At 39.0% G+C, this 21,685-nt stretch overlaps 1 protein-coding gene across 2 annotated transcripts in view; it reads right to left on the reverse strand.

The window, feature by feature from the left end:
* The window catches only part of LOC306902470 (acid-sensing ion channel 1B), a gene marked incomplete at its 5' end in the record, with an annotated part of 145,709 nt that overhangs the window by 31,626 nt on the left and 92,398 nt on the right, over nt 1–21,685 (reverse strand). The gene's annotated exons all lie outside the window — the stretch shown is intronic.

The following is a 21,685-nucleotide window of genomic DNA, read 5'->3' on the forward strand; positions in this document are numbered from 1 at the left end:
AATGCATTTCTTACTCAATATGTTTGTCTTATTTTCCATTACATATATCTTATTTAATAAATATCAACACATATTAACACTTATTTTCCTGTGAAGGTTAATTCAACTATAATCATTGTTTTGTGTCCAGCAGATGGCAGTATTGTCCAGCGTATGTGTCTCAGTGCGATGATCTCACAGCACTTGAAATGCAATCACTCTGATTGCCTGAAGCCCAAGAGCTGGAAATGAATTCTCAACACACTATATGTTTCTCAGGTAAAGGATTCTCCACGGCACATTCAATTTCCCTTTACTCCTGTGAGAAAGAGTGAAAACAAACAGTGTTTCTAAAGACAAGTGCACTGAAGAGAACGATATCACTTATCGGAAGCCAGAAATCACGCCTTGTATTTCCGCAGCATCATTCAGAACACCTTGGCAACCCTGCAGCATCTTTCAGACCGCCCTAGCAACCACACAGCATCATTCAGAGTGCCTAGGCATCCAAAGAGCATCACTCGGAACATGTGCAACCGCAGCGCAATGCCAGGAATGCTTTAGGCAACCACAAACATCAACCAAAACACCTTAGCAACCAGAAAGCATCACTCAGACCGCCATAGCAACCACAAAGCATCAATCAGGATGCGTGTGCAACCACACAGCAACACCCAGAATGCTTTAGCAAACACAAAGCAACACTCAAAACTCAATTTTTCAACATTAGAAATCTTTACTTTGCCATGCATCTTGCATCTCTCCGGATGCGATTCAGTGCAGATATGAGTGATGTCATCATCAGACACCAGGGGGCAGTAGAGACGCTGTTGTGCTACGGCTGTCCCTCCAGGGCGGTATCCCATTGAAAGCGCGAGAAGATGGACCATCATTTCTACTCATGACCCGCTCAACCAATAGCTATGATACACCAGTCGTTACCATGGATACTGTTAGCCGAGGGAGAACACGCACAGACCCATTACACACACACGTATGTAAGTTGATTGAAGCACTGCTGTGCGAGATGTGACGTCCAAAAACATCTAAACAGGCCTGCTGGGCACTAAACACATTATTTAACAGGAGGGGATGTGTGAATTAATGAAGCCGGCTGCTGTCCAGTGGCACTGATCCAGAGTCAGACGCCAGACCAGAGATGAATGAACAACACAAGACAATCACACAACTCTGTACTGTGACATTACAAGTTCGGTTAAATGCATTTTAAATAATTTTTTATTAGTGTTTCTATTATAATAATATATTCTAAAAAAGCTGCAAAATATAGAAGAAATATATAATTTGCTACTTCCTTAATAATTTGATATGCATATGTAATACTTTATTTTAGCTATCAAAACATTACACATTTTATTCACTTTATCTGTATTATTAAGAATATTTATTAATCTAAATAACTAACCAATTTTTCTAAATTGTTCACAAGTTAACAGTGCATGTACATTTTATTTATCATTCTCTCGGATTCGAACGTCTGTCCTGCGCTGTGAACGCAGTCTTCTACCCGTTAAGCTACATAAACATGTACAGTAATAATAGAAATATGATTCATTATATCTTATTCTTGTCCGTTTCATTTTAATCACTTTGAATCAGTGATGTTTATAAGCAGGGCTGGGTCATGGTCGCCCCCTAGTGGTCACTTTAACTCTCTTCACTAAAGCTCATGTGATTCTTTAACACTATGGGGTCAAGCAGCCTGTAGCTTTGGATGACTCCGGACTGTCTGAGGGCCTGACTTCAATATATTTGCCCTATAAAAACATGTTCTTTATAATACAACCATCACAGTACACTTGAGTGTCTATTGCACTGCAAGTGTTGAGGAGCGCCGAGACGATGTGATTATAAAAACATCTGCTGTAGGGGCCGCAGGGGACGCGCGTCACTTTAAATGTGCTGTTTCGATGGCGCGGCATGCTCGTGATATGAACCTGGGCATTGAGGTTAGACGTGCATCTTCTCAGACTGTCTGCCTAAGAAATCAGAAAAACAACACAGTGTGATTCAAAAACAAATACATACGTTTCCTCAACGTTGATCTGACGTTTATTCAACGTTTCTGATCATTCAATGTTAATATAACACAAAAACGACTGATATCAGAGCATGACATCATGTAATCGTATATAATTTATCAGTTGCTTGTCTAAAAAGATTAAATAAAGCCGGTTAAAACTCCCTCTCATCTCGTGCAGCTATTTTAAAGCGCAGCACTAGTAACACTGACAGCGTTTTGTATTTAAAGCTCTATCGATCAAACTCAAACTCACTCGCAAACGATTTCAAAGAAACACAGTGCGCTTGTCTACATCAATACAGAGTGTTTGTGTGCTGTCCGTAAAGAACATACGGACTGATTTCAGCTGACAAACACGCCGGCGTTGTGATGGATTAAACAGAAATAACGTCAGTTAGCGGAATGTCTTTACCCGCGTGTGCTGGAATCGATATCTTAATGGAGGGATTTGTGCGATACAGGTGACGCTAGATAGGTTTGCAGTGTTCCAGTGTTATTGAAGTCTAAATGATGTGTTGCTATGCGGTTGACAAAGGGTTGCTAGGTGGTTGCTGAAGCGTTTGATGTAAAATCAAATGATTTGAACATCAATCACGTTCGCAGGAGAAACGCTTTCTGGATCTTGAAAACATAGTTCACCTAAAACCTCTATTCAGTCATCGTTTATTACACTCTCATGTAGTTGTAAAACTGTATTCGAGTATATTTCGGAGTAGATATCTTGAGAAATGTACAATGGAATCAATGGCTGAACATTCTTCGAAATATCTTCTTTTGTGTTCTGCAAAAGAAAGAAAGTCATACAGGTCGGACATGATCTACCGTAGCTATAAAAAGTTTTAAAATGTCTGTAACTACAGATGGATGAATTCATGATTTCTGATCAGCTTTAAAAGCTCTTGTGTAACACGGAGAAAGCCCATATCGTTCCTCGTCTAACAACGCTGACATAAAAAGCCTCCGGAGCCCCATTAAAAATGGTGAAATGTTGTGATGTAGTTAATGGAGATGATGACAGCGGATCTGTCCTGCTTTCTACTTCATTCAATGCAAATGAACATTTCAATGACATCGTTCCATCAAACCATATGCTAATGGTCACGTCTGACGTCTGGATTCATGAGGGAAACTAAAAGCTCACGGCTTCCTGTCGAAAACATCAAAACACTTCAAACTTCAACCTCTTTTTCTAATCCGTACTGTATTACAAGTAATCCCTCAAATTATACAAATGATATATGTAAACGCAGTGTGTTATTCGTCCCTGAGGCGAGTGTTTCAAAGTCAAACTCAATTTGTCGTGCTCAACATCACAGTAACATCAGACTAATTCATCCCAGCAGGACACCTGCGGGAATAACACACGACGAGCGGCACGTTTATGATGGGATGTGCGAATTTCCCTGGAGTTTGTAAACATCATTCGTAACAAATGAGCGATTAGCAGTTCAATCTTCGCAAACACGCACGCTACTGAAAAAATTACATCATTACCAATCAATAAAATATATTTTACGCTTCTTTAAAGAAATATCACACAACAGCTCTATTACAAAATCAATTGACACTATAAGATCGCACAAAAGCACGTTAATGGTAGTTATCAAAACGTCAAGTTAAGTAACGTAAAAAAGATAACTATTAGTTTTTAAAGATCATTAGAAATGTACACGAATAGTAGCGTTTAAACTACGACTAGCTGTATATAACAATAACAATAGATAAGAATGAGAATGATAAAGCAGCGATAAAACATTGACAGCCAATCAAAACCCGGGTGAATTTCAAGGGCTTGTGCTTGAAACTGGGTAAAAAGAAATTTTTTTATCGTCGTTTAGTTTAGACCCGAATTCATTATCGTTGTAATGTAAATCACACGCTTTGGTTTCCGTCCTTCTGTTGTTATTGAAAAACAAACTCGGAACGCTCTTGTTTGGAAACTGTCTTTAGGACACGTACACAAACAGCGGGTCGTGAACTTCAAATAATTCTCAATGATTTCCAATAGGGCACGGAGAAAGGGCGCGAGAAACGAGAAGGACGCTGCGGGAAGAGTTCGATTAGCCTCGCTGAACACAGCTTAAACTTTCGTCTGCTGGCCTTTGGCTGTGTGGACGAGGATGAAGCCCATTAAGAAGGGCAGAACCGCACCGACGCTTATTACGCTCTAGTCTCCCAGCTTCAAAAGGCTCTTATCTCACGGGCTCGAGACGATAAACCCGCCGCACCAGAATGTCCTGCTTCATTTTACTCTTATCAGTCAAATGACCTCAATCCAATCGCCTCTCTCAGACTCGACGCTTTTATACCTGCTGAGGGCACATAACCCTTCACGAGACGTATTCTACCTGCTGGAGCGCATTAGTGTTTCTGATAAAGTTAAATGAAGACTAAAACTTCATTTATCTTCAATTTATCTTCATTTATTTTTTAACCCCTTTTGACCTTTAGAGTTATGCAAAGCAGCTCTGTTACGATTGGCTGACACTCAAATCTCGGTGGCTTATTTTGAATTAATCAGAGTTATTGTTGAGTAAAACTCTTAAAACACTATTTAAAATGAAAGAAAATATAGGCTTAAATGTCTTGTTTAAATTCAACCTAATTGTTGCCTCAGCAATAAGCTAGAACAAAAATACAAAATGTAAACATTAATAGCTAAATAAAACTTTATTAAATAAATAACGAAGAGACCAAAGCACATACATTTTTTAAATGTTATTAAAATGAAAAATAAAAAAACCACACTACAATATAACACCACAATAAAACCAAAGTTACACCTAAAATAACCCGATTTACTTTTCTCTAACCTAGATTTAGGAATGGGGCTTTTTTTCTAAAAACTACACGTTTCTGTAATATTTTCATCGTATAAATGTATATGCATCAGACACCTCATGGAATGCTTGGGATTTTTCATGAAATAAGGTTGGAAATTACTTACAGGTTGCTAAATACCGGTCCGGTGTTAATGTATGAACACACGTGTAAAATATTTACATACACTTCAAAAATATATAAGAACAAATAAACAACACAAAGCCCATCAAAGGTTCACATCTCGCAATTCACTGTTAACATTTTCGCTGTAGTTATGCAGCTATTTGCCGGTAACTTACTGTAGATTTGTATTTATCTAATTTACTGGAAACAGTTTGTACATAGATTAATGAACATTAAACATGAACAAGTCTTAATCGATACAGAAAAAACAGATAAATAACAGCCTCATGCAAAGCATTCTGGGAACCAGAAATCCACATTTTGGTTCCCAGAATGCTTTGCATGAGGCTGCAATTTATAGTTTTTTTTCTGTAAGGATAAAGACTTGTTTGTGTTTAATGATCGTTTATCTTTAGACAAACTGTAAATTACATAAATGTAAATCTACAGTAAGTTACTGGCAAACTGCTGCAGTAATAATGTAATTTTAACAGAAATTATTTATAGTGCACCTTTAACATCTGTGATGTTATAAAGATTTGCTTTAAACACTGATCTGAGTTCAGTCTGTCTTTGTTTTTAACACACGGCTCAGCATCAACGATGCAAACACTACCATTATTTCACATATACCTCCATCAGGGCCATCATGTCAATCAAAGCCTGCTGGAGGCGGGGCAGCCGGTGAGCCCCTCCCCTCCTGAAGCAGTCTCTGTAAGGGATTTACTCGCTCTGCACGCTTCAGAAGGGCTGTTTGTCAAACCACCACACAACCATCTCAACCCAGTGTGTGTATCCTGTATAAAATCATCTCATCACGTAGGACAGTCGTCTTTCAGTACGAAATCCTAAAATATTCTTCAAATCAAATACATAAATAGATTTAGAAAATCTATAAATAAAAATGTATTTGACAAGCAAAATGACTTGATATCAAGTCTAGTTAAGAAAAAAAAGACGAATAATTAAGATAAAAAACAAGAAAAAATATGGAGTGAGAATACAAGTTTTCAACTTTTAAATGAGTAACATTGGAGGATATATACTTTAACAAACCTTAATATTTTTCAAAAAACCCGACTTGATATCTTAGGCCATTATATTATTGAACTAAATTTATTTCTTAAATTACATTTTTTAGATAAATGTTTTGGGAAGAAAGTATACAAAAATTGTAGTGTACAGTTTCTTTTTACATTTATTTTACCCCTAAATAACAGAAAACATGCAAAATAAAAGTTTTCTTAATATATAATTTTAAACCCTCGATCCAGTTCACAAACAAGACTTTTCTTAAACACAAAAAGCCTTTTTAAAAAACATTTTGGTGCCGTATATTAAGATTGACAACTCGCGACATTGAGCATCTTCAAGTGAAGTTTTCTTCTTTAACTTTAACGTTTGAATAACTCCATGACCTACAGGAGCAGTTATCCTACAACCAAAACAAAAAAAGTCTAATTTAGCTAAAAGCTAAATAAATGTAATAAGATTCACCAGCGCCTTTGCTTAATGTACTTAAACTACTGATCCATTACAATACACACACACACACCATCATCACATCTACTGTACCCTCAGGCAAATATTTACACTCTTCATACCCCAACAACCCCATCTCGCCCCGTCCCACCCATCGGAGTCGTTCGATTTGTCTTGTCACATAATATGACAAGCGCTGGAGGCGAGAGGCACTAACCGCATTACAGCGAGTCGAGAGGCTTCATTCACAAGCAACCGCAAATTAATTTGCCTCATTTGCTAATGTGTTCCTCCTCCAGACATCAGCAAGAAGCCCCTAAACGCAGAAATACTGTACGTTGCAGCTCCAGGAGTCTCTGCAGGTATGAAGCAATAAACTGTTGCGATTTCAGAAATAAATCACAGCTATTTGTTAGTGTGTGCATTAAAGTGAAAGTCTATAGAAAGACTGCTGATGTGTTTCAGCGTTCACAGTGAAATCTCATCAGTCTTGTATATAGCTACCGATTAACCCACTTTCCCCAGCACGCGCTGAACAGCCAAGAAAATGTGGAGTAAACGGACTATGAAACTACGCTTTTAAATATAGCACAAACTTACAGTGAGTGACGCAGAAACACGATTCCTGTCAAATGTCAATAAGATGTCTAGAAGACGTCTGGAAGATGTTTATGATGTAGAATGGACGCAAAACTGCTCTTTCGAAGACGTCTATCAGATGATTTGCAATTTGCGTTGGGTCAGCGTTGAGGCGTCAGGTTATGGCGTAGGGTACGTGGCTCTGCGTAGGGTACGTGGCTCTGCGTAGGGTACGTGGCTCTGCGTAGGGTACGTGGCTCTGCGTAGGGTACGTGGCTATGCGTAGGGTACGTGGCTCTGCGTAGGGTACGTGGCTATGTGTAGGGTACGTGCCTCTGCGTAGGGTGCATGGCGTAGGGCCTACGCACGACCATAAACTGAACTTAAGTGCTTTTAGTCATTCGTCTGATATTGAAATTGCAGGACTTCCTGTTGTTTTGTCGCAGTAAAGCTTTATTTGTATATATGAACGTTTATTAAAACAGCTCAAAATTGACCTAGTGAAGAGATAATGGCACTGAAATTGTAAAATCATGATTTTAATTCAAGATATTCTTCTTAAATTTCGACACTTTCATCATTGTTTTAATCACCCTCTGCGCTTACGGTTACCTAAATAAAAGTTTAAATGTATTTAAAACACTCGCATTATTTGTCTGCAAGCATCACTTTGTCTACATCAAAATATTTGACTCGGTTTCAGATTGGATCATGTGCATGAGAGGACTGATAATGATGAACATTATCGCTTATGTTTCTCATCATCCCGGCAGACATCTGCTTTTCTAACAGCTCTAAATGAGACTGAATGTAGAGATAAGTACACATTCTCACGAACGCTCTTTAGAGAACAATGCAATTCACCTTGTCAAAACATTCAACAGAGACAGAGGCTCTAAACATCCACTAAGAGCTGAAAGAGATCAGATCAGTGAGGAGTAATAACAGAGTAGAATAATAACAGAGCTACAGGAAACCTCTGTGTTATTCTAAAGACACACCTCACAGTAAAGTCAACTTCCACCTGGATGTGATAGTCTATAAAGATAAAGAGTCAAACCCACGGTCAAACATTGGTTTCCCATGACCCTCTGCTGCTCTGAATGGAAGTCAGCCCTACAAGACATTTCAACATGAAGACACGTGAGACTGTGAAATGAGATCATTCACACAGGAGATGTTGTTCAAGAGATCACGGTACTAAAAAACTAAAAATCTTAACACATCAGGCTTTGTTTTTAAATGTATGAACTCAAGACTACAGGTGTTTAAAGTATTGGTCACTTTTTAATGTTGTGTTAGCTAAAACCCCCTCGATTTATTGTGTAAATTCAATCCGAATATTTGTGTCTACACAACAAAACAGAACATTAAATATGTTTATATGTATTAAATATGACGTTGTGTTGTGCAGTGTGTGACAGCGGCGTTATTCCCCGGTGTTAAAGCATCGGTGGTAACTGATATTCCTCAGGGAGCGATGTGATGGAGCCAGAAGAGAGAGGCAAAAAACAACACCATGAAAACCAAATGGATTACTCAACGTCAGTAATGACCATAAACACATAAATCACACGGCGGCCGGCGAAAGAGCCAAACACAATACTTCATCAGCTCTGTGAGGGACACCGGCGTACCAATGATAACGCTAGAGAGCTCGCGACCATACGAGCATTAACCAGCTTCAACCAAGAGAACTGACCATGTGTGCTCTTTACATCCACAGAGAGACGCACCAACAAACCTGATTTAATACACGCGTATTAACTTTAAAAACACAGAGACTGACTTCAACAAATCAGCTAATGTAGTCTGAAGTTATAGTGTTGAAACAAAACTGTGTGTTCAATACTATTCAAATGTGTGACTTTCAATCTTCTGCAGAACACAGAAGAAGATATTTTGAAGAACGTTGATAATCAAACAACATTGAATCCCATTGACTTCTATTGTATGAAAACAAAAGCACTCAGACATTTCTCAAAATATCTTCCCCTGCAGAAAGACTCCCATACACCGCACGAGGGAGAATAAATGTTGAATTGCATGTACTGTCCCTTTAAGAGAAAGCTATTTTGCCATTCTAGACGTCTCCTATAGGGTTTGATTCGAGAGCATCTTGGTCAGAGTCTCAGAGTTCATCTCTCTGTTCAAAACCTCTCCGTTTAAAACTATTTATTCAGCTGCAACATCTTTCTTATCCGTTCCTTCAAATCAAAAACAAAACATCAGGAGGCCTTCGGGTACAAAATGAGGCGTCAGTTCGGCGCCGCGGCCGGGTCTATAATCTCTCTCCATCATCGATACAGTTCCCTGTCTGGATGAGCATCTGCCGTCAGATCCCAGAGAACCGAGAGTCTTATCGGCGTAAACACAGAACAAAACTGAAGTATAGAATAATGATCTCACAAACATTCGGGTTTACCAACCCGACATCCCTGCTTGAAATCAACGTTTAACTTTAACCGGATTGGACCTGACCTGTTGGAGAGCGAGCGGGTCGCTCTGAGGCATCTGTGTGAGGCGGGTGTTTGCTTCACCTCACCGTGTCTCTTTGATTAGATTGTGTGTTTGAATGAGAGTCTCGGGGCGGTTGTGTCTTCATAGAAACTGAGTTTCAGACGGATCATTATTTAACAAACAAGAACATGATGTTGGGGTCTAAGCTCTGATGTTTTCTTTTTTTCACAGACTCGTGGCTACACTTTGCTCTCTTCTCCAATTAAAACACAGAAATTGACTCTCACGGTCCCCAAACACACGCAATGACAAACTGCAATACAATATTGTGCAATCTAACTTTTTCAAATAAAAGGCGAATCTTCAGGAAATGGTGTTTGGTGTGATGTGTTTCTCTCAGTGAGACCGTGATGGCATCAATCCGTCTGTGCCCACGGCGCAAATCCACCCATCAAATAATAACAGTGACAAATGAGCTTTTCTAACGTGGTGATGAGATAAAAAGCAGCAGCTGGTGGATCGCGGAGGCCGAGACTCACCCACCGTCTCCTGCGAGGAACATTATGCACATTTTGTTATTGTTTGGCGTAAATGTGCGATATTAGCCAGCGGTGGGATTGGGTTCCATATCTACTCGAGTGTTAACGTGTCTCCTGGCGGCCTCTGTGAAGACATGGCAAACTTATTTGTGCACTTAAACCTTTCAGCGCTTCAAATCTTGTTTAGAATTCAAAACCGAGCAGAGATGTTCGGATGCCTCGGGAGAGCTCAGGTGGGATATCGTGTATGTCGAAAAACAATTACTGCTGAAGGTAGACGTTCAGACTTTCTGATGAAAGATGAGAAAGTGTTTGTCCAGCCGGCACTGAAGGAAATACTACGTTTATCTAAATAAACTAAACTACAATTTACGAACAATAACTGCTTACTGCATTCAATATGTTTAGTGTACAGATATCTTGAAGCTACAACTGATAACGTTTTGTTCTCTATCGCCATCTATGTTCAAAAGATATAAAATGACAGATTACTACAAGTACTTATCTTTACATGTCTGGACGTCAAATAATGTTAAACTGACATTTGCAAAAATCACATTTGACCTATATTTTATGTACTTGAGCATTTATCTTTTAGAAAATATGACTTATGGTGTAGCATTAAACCAGGACAAATACATTTAAAATGAATATAACTCAAAGAATTATAAATATCAGCTAATTATTTTAATATAAAATTAGCTTAATCTGTAAATAAATAAAATATAATAGTTCAAATTAATGTGGAGGAAAAAGAACAAAAAATGTGTTATATACTAAATATTAGTAAAAATATAAACGCTCAGAATAAAAATAATGTACAAAAACAAAATCTCTTACTAAAAATATTTAGAATAAAAATTTAGATATTATAAAATTATAAAAGTTTAGATAAAATCGTAAAAAAAATATAAGAGTTTAAATAAATTTGGAGGAATGAACAAAAAAAGAAAAACACTTTTTTTAAATATAATTAAAATATAAAAACTCAGAATAAAAATATGAATAGTTCACATAAAAGTACAAAGAATCTTTTAGATATAATTTATTATAATATATTATATATTTTTTGTTTCAAATATAAAATATAGCATTCAAATAAAAAAGTTATTAAATAAATATAATACTTATAGTTCAATATATATTCAAATATTCAAAATATATATTTTGAAGTCAACATCAGTAAGGGATTGTACTGTGAAGTGGACTGTGTGGAATTAATTCTGATTGGTAAGAAAAACGTTTAGCTGGTGGGACTATAGGTTGACATTCATGTGAGTGATAGCCATGCAAACGTGAGCGAAGCGGCCAGTAACCGCAACCCCTCAGGACGGAAGAATTCATTACCTTTACCTTCACGTCTTGTTAAAGTGGCTTCACAACTCATTTGCGTGCACAGCCGTGCGAGGACGACGCGTTTCAACAGGAGAGCGAGAAGCAGCGAACAGGCATCTGTAGCTATAGAGGAGACTCGGAACAGATGGCTCTTCAGGCAGGTAAAACAGAAGGTTTTCAAGAAAACGTTTGCATGTCCAACTCCCGCTTCCTGTCGCACCCTCCCACCGCTCCAGGGAATAATGCTGCTGTCAAACCCAAACCTTCCTCTGCGCCCACCTTCTGTACGGCCCGCGTCCACTAATGCCTTCTTTTCATCAAAACACTCACACGCTCATCACTCCCTTTCCCCGCAAACGCATTTCTCACGGGAAGAAACGGGCTCCCAGGGGACCGGCGGAGGTCCAGGTACCGGCTCAGGTGGTTGACAAAACATCCCGTGCCTCTTCAAAAGTGGGACACGCCTCAGCGGGCCGCTGCAGGGGAAGTGTGAGAACACGAGATGGGAAATAACAAGAAGAAAGTGCCATCTGTAGGGATGAAAGTTTGAAAGTAAGATATGGAGGAGTGAATGTAATGAGAGGTGAGAACTAAAGCACACAGCTCAGGTGTTTCACGGTCAGCTGGGAGTTGTACGTTATGACCTCATCAGAAGCTGTGATCACATGACCGGACGGTCAGAACAGCTGCGATGTTCAGAAATGCTTTTAAATCACTTCGTTCCGATCACACACAACTGCGACCTAAACACATCCGTCATCACCTTCGGCTTCCTTAAACAAACAGCTCGCCCAAAAACACTCAATTTTTCTACTTATTTTGAGAAACTGAAACCAAAACAAACACATACAAGAACTCAAATTAAATATGGTGGCATATTAAAATTGTACTAGTCACGTTTGGAATGACATCAGGGTGAGTAAACAACGAGATTTTTAAATGAACAACTACTTTAATTCAAGAATAAGTCCAGGAGTAAACAAGAACATCAGTGTGTGTACCAGTCCAGGCGCCATGCCAGATACGCCGCAATTTAAAACACTGTGTGCGTGTGCCGCAGGCCTCATTGTGTTGTTCTGAATCCAGACAGCGCTCATTGAAGGTTACGTGCTGCGTGTGTTTGGGAACACATCCTGACAGCTGCAGGAGTGCAAGGACACGCTGGAGATCAGGCATGCTCCGGGGGAAGTGTGTGTGTTTGTGTGTATTTCATGCTTGAGCATTCCTCTCTCTCTCCACGTCCTCTATCTCGCTGTGAGACTTTTGTTTAGCGCATTTCGGGATGCTCAGAGGAGCGAGCGCTGTCAGGGGTCTCTACAGTAACTCTGGACAGCAGATGCCCACCGTCGCTGCTGCTCTCACCGGTGCCGAGGTGACGCCTGACACGTTCAAGACAGGACAGATTGGAGAAGACACCTTGGCTAACAGATGCCACGCTAAAGAAACATCATATCTCTACCCAATCATAGACAAATATGCTATATAAAAGATGCACTTTAACATGTTTTAAAGTAAGATGACGTTAAATTTAAATTTTTAAACCAATACATTTATAGATCAAACGTTGACATGAAACACTGTTATAGGAGATAAAAAAATGCAGATTGTATAAATGTATAATTTAAATTTCTATTTGAAGATCTGCTTTTTAACGTATGGCTCTCAATCGCCATCTCTGTTTAAAACAAACTTTACGTATTTATTTTTCATTTATTTTGTTAATTTTTAAGTGAAAAATGTTGCAGCTTTAATATCGGATTACAACCACATGAATGTAAAACATTTATGAAACATTAACTATTTACCCAGCATCCGTGTGTTATTTATTTTTATGGGTGTAATAAACAGAACGACGACAACAGAGATGAAGTGTTCTAAACACCACACTTTAAAGTGACACATTAATGGATTGCAGTAAACATTACTATTAAGACACAAGTTATCCATTGAACGCACACCCAATAAAGTTCAGACTCTCTAATTGACTCCCCAGCGTGCATACGGGATGTTTAGTGGCTTAAAAAATGACCAAGGTACTTGTCTCTTCAACAAACGCACACATAAACTCTTTAAACACCTTCACAATTACAGCACGGCACAATGCTAAAGGTTAGACTGCAAAACAGCTCTGTTAGTAACTTCAAAGAGCTCAACCGAGCGGCCCGCAGCTCTGTGGTGACGGTGTGACGGTGAATACGTCATTGTAATGGCAAAATACACACCAAAGACCTGAAAGAGCTCCAGACCGCTGTGCGAATATCTGAGACTCATAAAAGAGACTCACGGCTGTTAACACCAACTCTAATCACCTTTATTAATATTCTGCAGCTCATCCATGCTGGTCTCGCACAGTTTACCTACAGACTTCACACACAACAAGTGCTTTTAGAAAACTTGCCGTAAGAATATATATTCTGAAAAAACACAAACGAAACTATAATAACATTGATTCTCACCTTTGAAAGGTTATCATATTTCTTGGGAAATTTCAATCTTTGCAGATTCCAACATGGCGGACGTGTTGATGTGTCTGTTACAAAAAGCAAAGTTTTCAAAGGGTCCTCATTCTCAAATGTCTCTCTGTAAGCTACAGGCTTTAAAAATATACTGTACCCCCACACGCACTTTCAAAACGCTTATCCAACATATAAATACCCCCGACTCAGATCATCTCCTCAGCGCTCGTGCCATTAGACTGCCTTCTGGTTAATATCAACGTGTTTACACACTGACAAATGCGCTTCAATTACGGCTGGGCTGTCGACTGCAATGCGTCATATTTACAGACATCACTGGGACGCGTAACTCAATAAAGCAGGAGAGAAGCAGCGGTAAGTGATAAACGACAGAGGTCATGCGTGAGTCTCTAGAATAGAGTCTGAGATGATGACTCTACCCGCGTTCACAGTTTACCTCATATTTATCACACACAGCCAGCAGGCAGCCATTTTATCCGGTTATATTCCACTAACTAACCGTCATTAGTCTCCGCCGCTGGAGTTCACATGGACGAGCGTGCAAATATCCGCGGGGCGCTCACACGAGGCCGTCAACCGCTCGTCTCAAACCAATTGCATAATCTGCTGAGCTCGAGGGAACGAGATGAGCTGGTGAAGATTATGCGAGCGATGAAGTTTGTGATAATTCACGGTGTGCGAGTAAACTACAGGTGCCGTCCAGTGTGGGGGGGGAACCTGAATAAATGGTTCTACTTAGCTGCAAATTAGCAACTCGCTCCATCTGAAGGCGTTTTATATTCCAGCGAAGTCCAGCATGAATGACATCAGGAAAAACGAGGCTAGTGATCGATACCACAACAAATTAATTCAATTCAACACAACAAATTAATTCAATTCAACACAACGATTATTCTGGGATGTGAAAGCTAGCCAGGTGTCTCATTTCTAAGGTCGTTTATTTATATGAGAGACGATAAGTGCTTTATCATGACATCACAGACAATAAACGATTGTTAGCTGAAGAGCTTGCTGAAGAAACTCAGAGAATTTTAATTTGAGTGCTAATACAAAAATATCTCAAAACAAATGACCCTGAAGATAATATACATTGACCAAATGCTCCAGATGTCTCAGTTCAATTTAACAAGATCTTTAAATTGATTCAATGGCATTTGTGTTGTGCACAAAAATCTATTTAGTAAAACATTACATTTGAATTATAAGAAATGGTCAGAGTCACATTGTACAATTTCATGAATTAAATGTTTGTAATGACCAAAATTGAGGATTATGTAAAATTTATACTAAACATAATTTATACAACAACACAATTCAACTCTTTCTCTCTCTCTCTCCAATCTATAGCATTTCAAATATTATTATTATTATTATTATTATGAACCTCAAACGATAATGACTGAGAATGTGTTTGTGTTTGCTAGTGATTTTTGCTGAAAACATTTGCTTCTATTTTCAGCCCATTGATATTAAACAGAAAAGACCTTTAGGTAAACGTGCTGTTTACAAGCTGTCAATGGCTGAATGTCGAACACACGCTGGTAAACATGACTTCACTCGTACGTCTGGACGCACACATTCAACCCCAGAGCGTGTTTGTGTAACGTGTCGTATGTGCTAACCCGAGTGTCAAACTGTTCAACACCTAACCAAGCTGACGGTGGATAACTAACTTTCTACTTTACCATAGTAAAAGTGCAGTAAGTCTATTTAGCAGGTTAGGTAATATTTATGTCGTTCTGTAATAGTAATAAATGAAAAAGGATTTATATTTGTTATGCTTATGTCCCATATTGAGAAAAGAATGATAACATATTTAGCATAGTTTAGTTTAGATAATTTAACAAGATAAAAGTTATTTTTTATAATAAATGGCTCTACAAATGGTGTAAAATATATACTATCAAACACATAGTCTTTTTAATAATTATAAATTGATTTGATTGAATTGTTATTATTATTTAATCATTTGGATCTGCAATCCATAGCAACATGAATAAATGTACATTTAATACATTTTTATGCAATTCAAAACCATTGGTAAACAGTTAATAAATCACATCGACTCACAAGTGTAATTGCTAAATAATGTTTTATAATTTAAGTTTAATTCAAGATGTTGTGTGTTTCGTCCATTAAATACGTAAAGTAACCTGCCATTTCCGTTTTAAACACAGATGGCGCCAGAGAGGAAAGTTGCAGATTGAACTCGACATGCACCGACTACAAATACGCAAACCTTGCCGCTGTTATTCGTCACTCCCGCAGGGCTGTCAAACCCCCTCGTGACAAGAAATAACAAACTAGCGTCTATAGAAGAGATTAGCATGCTATCACAGACAATATTTCACCACTGTCAGGCGGAGGTATCGCACGCTCTCATCTCCCTTTCCAACATCGCCGATGCAAATGGCGTCTCTCAGGTGAACGCTAACAGATGATTGGAAGAAACGCTGGAGATGAGACTCTCACACGGTCTCTCCTGTGATGTGGAATTGAGAAATCGTTGATGAGGTTCATCACTAATGCTCGTGTTAACAGTGGCGTGAGTGCGGTCAGTCAGAAACTCCGGACTGGAGTGAACTGGAAGGAAATATTTCTCAGGAGTGAATTTAACATTGCTCGCTCCGTCCATACAGCGTCGACTCATCTAGTATTTACTCCGTCAGCCGTCTTCCTGATGTATGCAGCTCTGAGCCGGCGGGCCTCGAGTCTTTACTCAACGTTTGATCTATCATCACATCTGACATGACGTGACCTCCGGCGACGGGTTCAACACCAGACAGATTCTGTGTGGATTCAGTATTAATAACCTCTCTACAGTTCTGTTTATGTTATTCTCAGTGTTTGAAAGGTCACGGTGTGTGCTTATGAAGAGATGTAAACTATGATATCAGAAAGAGTGTCATGTGATAAACGAAAGGGATATTTGTGATGTCACATGAAGAAATGAAGTGGAGTATTGAGTTTGAACTTCACGCTGCGAGCGCTCTTGATCCGACTCGATAATTACAGCTTAGAACGTCGAGTGTTTTACTCGCGGAGAAATCATATAAGAGCTCAAACTTTTTCATTATTATGGTTCAACATGCCTCACATCACATCTGTGAGTAAGAGCACTGTGCAATTCATCAAACGTCTCAACATGATGTTAAATGTGTTTCCAACACTCATTAGAACGACACTCGACAAGAAAATAAAGTGAAACGATACACACGTACACAGACGCATATTCTGTTTTTACACACACAGAGACATAGAAAGACAAACAGACACGTGTACAAACAAAACACAAATAGAGACACATGCACACAAAAACACACAAACACAGGAACACAGAGAGAGAAATAGACAAAAACCCACAGCAAAGACACAAAGTGACACGAACAGACATATACATACACACACACACACACACACACACACACACACACACACAACACAAATAGACACACATGCACACAAAAACACACAAACACAGAGAGAGAAATAGACAAAAACCCACAGCAAAGACACAAAGTGACACGAACAGACATACACACACACACACACACACACAACCAGAACACAAATAGACACACATGCACACATAAAGACACCAACACAGGAACACAGAGAGAGAAATAGACAAAAACCCACAGCAAAGACACAAAGTGACACGAACAGACATATACACACACACACACACACACACACACACAAAACCAGAAAACAACAAGACACACATGCACACAAAAAGACACAAACACAGGAACACAGAAAGAGAAATAGACAAAAACCCACAAAAAAGACAAAGCGACACGCACAGACATACACACACACACACACACACACACAACACAAATAGACACACATGCACACAAAAAGACACAAACACAGGAACACAGAGAGAGAAATAGACAAAAACCCACAAAAAAGACACAAAGCAACACGCACAGACACACACACACACACACACACACACACAACCAAAACACAAATAGACACACATGCACACAAAAAGACACAAACACAGGAACACAGAGAGAGAAATAGACAAAAACCCACAGCAAAGACACAAAGCGACACGCACAGACATACACACACACACACACACAACCAAAACACAAATAGACACACATGCACACAAAAAGACACAAACACAGGAACACAGAGAGAGAAATAGACAAAAACCCACAAAAAAGACACAAAGGAACACGCACAGACATACACACACACACACACACACAACCAAAACACAAATAGACACACATGCACACAAAAAGACACAAACACAGGAACACAGAGAGAGAAATAGACAAAAACCCACAGCAAAGACACAAAGCAACACGCACAGACACACACACACACACACACACACACAACACAAATAGACACACATGCACACAAAAAGACACAAACACAGGAACACAGAGAGAGAAATAGACAAAAACCCACAAAAAAGACACAAAGCGACACGCACAGACACACACACACACACACACACACACACAGACAAGCGCATGCACGCGCACACTCACACACACACAACCAAAACACAAATAGACACACATGCACACAAAAACAAACACAGAGAGACAAAACAACTAGAGGAACACAGAGAGAGAAACAAACCAAAACCCACAAAAAAGACACACACACACAGACACAGAAGCAGACAAAAAAGACACACAAGGCGACAAGCACATGCAAACAAACAAACAAAAAACACACGGAAACAAAAACACGCAAATATACACATGCACAAATAAAAAAAGACACACACGAGGAATAACACACTCAGACAGTGACACACACAAACATAGAACCGGACACACACACACAAATACTGCCACAGCACGCAGACACACACACAGACACACTGAGACTGGTGCACAAAAAAAACACACTTGCAGAAACTTGTTTGAAAAACACACAGAGACACGCGCACAAACCCCAAACAGACACTAACAGACACACAACTACAAAGAGACACACAGAAAGACACACTACAAAAAGAGACAGAAACACACACAGACCCTCACATACACAAAATGAAAAATGTGAATAATGTCAGAATGAAACTGCTGTAATAAATGTCTCCATCACATTCAGGCTCTTAACTGAGAGTAAATCATCACTGTAACAACAGACCAACAAAAAAACATCTTCATCTGAACGCACTATAGCAAAATCTCTCTATATATATAAATGACAGTGTGGTGAATGTTTAATCAGGAAGTCTTCATCAGGTCTCTCTCTCTCTCTCTCTCTGAATGTGTTGTGGTTGAACGGGGCAGTGAGCAATTAAATGTGAGATTGAGGCTAATGAAGAAAAGTGAATTCACAACACTGGCATCACCTTAATCAAACTTTCATTCGCTCGCTGAACGCCGGACGTTCAGATAGCGTTAGCAAAAGAAACGGTAATTCACGGCCGGGTCATTATGCCAGGCGTCCTGTGGCATGCTGGGATATCAGATGAGGTGCTGCCGGACGGATTGAAGTGTGAAAGCCTGAGATAAGCTAGCGACACACGCTCTGAACGGGCTGATGGTAATTACTGGACACATTTGATCAGCCTGTCATCCAGCCGCTGAATAAATTGGGCCCAATGGACAAACTCAGACGTGCGAGACGCGTATGGAGACTAGATCTAATGTAGATTGACAGGACTGATGAATGAAGGTTTGATGTGTCATACCTAAATAAACTAATATCTAACTGATGATAACTTCTAGAAAGTGATGAGAATAAATGAAGAGCAATTGGAGTCTTTGAAGAGACAGAAACAAGAAGTCTTGCATGTTTTACATGTGATCACACACCACAACACATCACTCACACATACACGCACACAACATACACAAACATCAACACGTCATTTCAAAACACACACATACATTTATACACACATCACATCACATCAAATCTCTCACAAACACACATAGAACACATCACACAAACACAAATCACAACACAAACATACATTAAAACACAGACATGCACACACTGAACACATCACACACATTCACAACACATACATTTATACACATATCAGATCACACACAACACATCTCTCACAAACACACACACACACACACTAAACACATCACACTCATACATGAGATCGTGCACACACACATCATTTCACAACACAGACATACATTTATACACTCATCAGATCACACACAACACAACTCTCACAAACACACACACACAAACACACTAAACACATCACACACATACATCTGATCATACACACACAGGAAATTTCACAACACACACAATACATCTCTCACAAAACACACACACACTCACACAAACAGAACAGACACAAATCAACCTTCATAACAACACACACATTATATCCCACACACACACAATGCATCCCCCACGCACACGTGCACACACATATATATGCACACACACACAAACACACAACTAGAATTATTAACTATTAATTTAGTGTAACTCTCTGAGGTTAACCTAATGAAACACAACAGAGAAGTATATTACAGGTATTATAACCATCAACATCCGAACAACTAAAGTTTTCCTCTTGTGAGCAAACCAACACATTACATTACATTACACAAACTCAGACAAACATCTGTTAATAATCCACTATGACATCACGGTATAAGAAGAGTGAACACTGTCTTTCAGAGTCTGACCCTCATTTTCACTGCTGTGATTCTCACATGGATCGGCAGCGTTCAACACATGAAACTCTATTCTCGCCTCATGGTCTTAATCACATCTGCTGTGGTATTCTCCAATGTTCTGTTGTGTTTCTGTGAAACTAAACAGCGTGATCTTTCTCCGCTGTAGGGTGTTGCCTAAAGGACAGGACTTGAAAAACAAGAAGATAGAATGTGAAAATCATTAAGAGACCGAACTAAAGATAAATGAGTTCGGTCGGGACCGACATACGCTGTTGATGGACAGTTCTGCGGCCCGGCGAGATGCGTGAAGCCCGTCTGACAGTGAGATTAGAAAGCGTACAGGCGTTCCGGTAATGACTCGCTCCAATATAATTACAGTAACGTCTTCACTTCTTTATTTGCGCCGGTGCGTAATGAAGACATTTCAATTGCTTTCGGAGCGACAGATAAAAGCGACTCCGTATCTCTCGCTTTGACACTACATACTGTTAGAAAAAGACCAATCTCAGCAGAGATTAAACATTATCTTTACCTTTCTATCTATAGATAGATCGGATATTCAGACGCTCTCAGCAATCTGTGGCTGTATTTATCTTTTTGAAGAAAAATTTATTTCGCAATAACAAACAAATCTTAGATAACAACAGTTATCCAAACTGTTTGGTTAAACATTTGAACTGTCACAAACTGTTTATTATAAATCATTCCTATTATATTTCCATGATATATGATGTCATTTTTTACAAGGTGATGTCTCAAACGTTGTTTTTTATTACACTGTGGTTGTCTTAAATTACACGTATTAGCAACAGATGAATAGTTGAAAACAAATTGAAAATAAAAGGTTTCTTCGAAGTTTAATAGCTAGTTGCGTGGGAACTGAAATCTGCGCATTCAATTATCCAAACACACAAATTGACGTTTATAAATAACAATTTACACGCAGAAAACTTTCATTGACTTAATGTGTGCATTCACACGGTAAAAAGTGTCCATAAATAATCCATTTTATTTCACTAAAGCTTTCATCAGACATACATGTCTGGCCCAAAGTTAACTTATGGGTATGTGTTTAGTTAAAATAAAAGAATACATGTTTATTCATATTAATATTTTATTGTATATCAATTGCATTAAATGAATTTAAAACCACTCAACAGTTATTGTTGTTTTGCAGAGGTCTACTGTAAGTTAAGT

Source organism: Barbatula barbatula (assembly GCF_947034865.1).
Source record: "Barbatula barbatula genome assembly, chromosome: 13".
Taxonomy (NCBI): domain Eukaryota; kingdom Metazoa; phylum Chordata; class Actinopteri; order Cypriniformes; family Nemacheilidae; genus Barbatula; species Barbatula barbatula.